Here is a 2,495-nt window from a genome sequence, read left to right as displayed (position 1 = left end):
ATTTTATATTAAGAGAAATAAAAAATTACACTAGGCATTTTAATGCTATAAGATTTACTACAAGACTTCACCTAAACAACCGATATCTTGACAGGCCGTCGTATTTATTTTCAGGCCACAACAATAATTAATATAATATTTCATATGAAATACTTTTCATCAGGGATGGACTGGCCAGGGAGACGAAGGGATAATCGCCCTCGGATCCTTGGTAGCGTCATATCAATAAAAATTATAAATACTTGTACACAAAATTAATTATAATAATATAGTAAAACACCATGCATTTACTAATAGAACATCTAAATTGAGATGAACAGAGCACTATTAACTAAAAATATTTATTAATGGAAACGTGATAATAGTAGTTCCAGTTCACTAATCCTCCTTGGCCCTCGATACCCAGTCCGGCCATGCTATTCATTCTAAAATCAATTCATTATATTTTCGTTCTACGAGACATTATCTTATTATATCTACAAAAAAACAACTTATTGGCTCGTAAAAATAATAATAATATACGAAAACTTATAGAATCTCATCGGTATAATTAAGTACGTTTTTAATAGTCGAACCAGAATACAATCCAATCACGAATAATTATTATTATCGGGTAAGTTTTAAAACAACCATTTCGGTTTCTATCCGCAAAGCAATACAATAGTTTAATGTTTACACCCGCAGTATTCATTGGATTTTAGTCGGATAACAGGTTTGGTAAGATTATTGTCTTGCAGTTTGGTCAAGAAATGGTTGTTGTGGAAGTTTTGTTGGTGAATTACATGTCTATGTATACATACATGTTTGAAGGTACGAATTAGCAACAATATATATATATATATATATTTAAGGTCATTGGAACAAAAGCCGCAAATAAGTTCGGTGCGTAAACGAAAATTTCATTTGGTAACATAAGAAACGATCGCGACAGCAGGACTAGTCGTCTCGCGATTGAAGAGAAAGCTTAAAGGGATTTCTTAATAAATGAAATGAGAAAATGTCGATAGTGTCAGGATTAATTTCAGGAATAAAAGAAGATGGAAATAAAATCGAGATAGAAAAACTCGGCATAGATAAAGAATAGGCTTAGGAAGTACAATGAATAAAAAAGTAGAACTAAAATGTGTGTTCGAAAACTGCATTATAAAACGGAACGACCTATTTAAGAATCTAAAAATAAAGGAAAACTATTATTCTATTAAGCGAGAGGTAATTTTTTTCACAACTATTGGGTACTTATATCGCCGATATCGATTTGATGTGTACATATTTTTAACTTAACAGCTGGAATGCGTACAATTAATTGCATAATATTTCTTTCGACCAGTGAGTGATTCGATAAACCCCTCTGCCAAGGACGTATTTAGGGGAACGGGGGGTACCCATATTGCATATAACATATTTAATATTTATTACATATTAAATATGTGTAATCAAAAATAAAATCTACTTCTAAGGGTGGGCCCAGGGCTCTCACATTCCTAAATCCGGCCCCGCTCGTACGTACCGCCCCGGCGCTCCCGTTGAATAACGCGACAAAACGGACAAAGGACGCCGGACCACGTCCATGGCATCCGGTGCAGTAACGAGGTCGAGAGGATTTGACATTTTTGGGGAACAACTGACCCCGTTCGGCACTTCTATACCCATTAAACGCGTGCATCTTGTGTTCCGCTCGCGGGCGTTGTACGCGGTGCGAGCACGCGGCACGGCGAAAACGCTGCCGACCGATTGAACAAGCTCCGATCGATTTGCACGTGCGTTTGATTGCAACCGTTTACGAAACACTAATAATTACGCGCAACTATCACTTTCCAAACCCACACCTGTACGGTTGATTCACCAGGTCTCCGAACCAGTATAACATTATATGGACCGTCGTCGGTTAATTTAAAAATATAACAAAACGGACAATACGTTCCGAACGTTAGTCGATGTAGAAATATTTATTACGGACGGATGTTGAATTCGACGTATTTCGATTTGTAACGTTTAAACAATAAAGAAATACAATTACGTTAATAATTTTTTCATATTTTATCGAATTTTAACGATTAGAAAAACAAATTTATTTTTTATTGCACCGCATATTATGATATAAAAATAATTTATATCTGAAATAAACATACAACAAAGAAATACAAGTCAGATGGTAACTTCAAAGTTTCGCGAAGAAATTTAATCTTAACTTTTTTTTTTATATATAGAACGTTTGACGCGTACACGTTATGAACATTTCAATGTTTAATTTCCTGTTTGCATATTATTTATAATTGTAAAAATGTTTTATAATACTAACGTTTTTCTTCTTCTATTTGAAAAACGATGTGTTTCTTTTCCTACTCTTTCCACTCAATCTATTAATCTGCCTACCTGATATGTGAACTTAATACTGCTTGCCAATTTTTTTTTTTTTTGCTTATATAAATACACAAAGTTAAAAATATATGTATATATATATATATATATATATATATATATATATATATATATAT

The sequence above is a fragment of the Sipha flava genome, unplaced genomic scaffold (assembly GCF_003268045.1).
Source record: "Sipha flava isolate LNK unplaced genomic scaffold, YSA_version1 44_pilon_pilon, whole genome shotgun sequence".
NCBI lineage: Eukaryota > Metazoa > Arthropoda > Insecta > Hemiptera > Aphididae > Sipha > Sipha flava.
The sequence above is the reverse complement of the archived record's forward strand: the minus strand, read 5'-3'. Positions refer to the sequence as shown.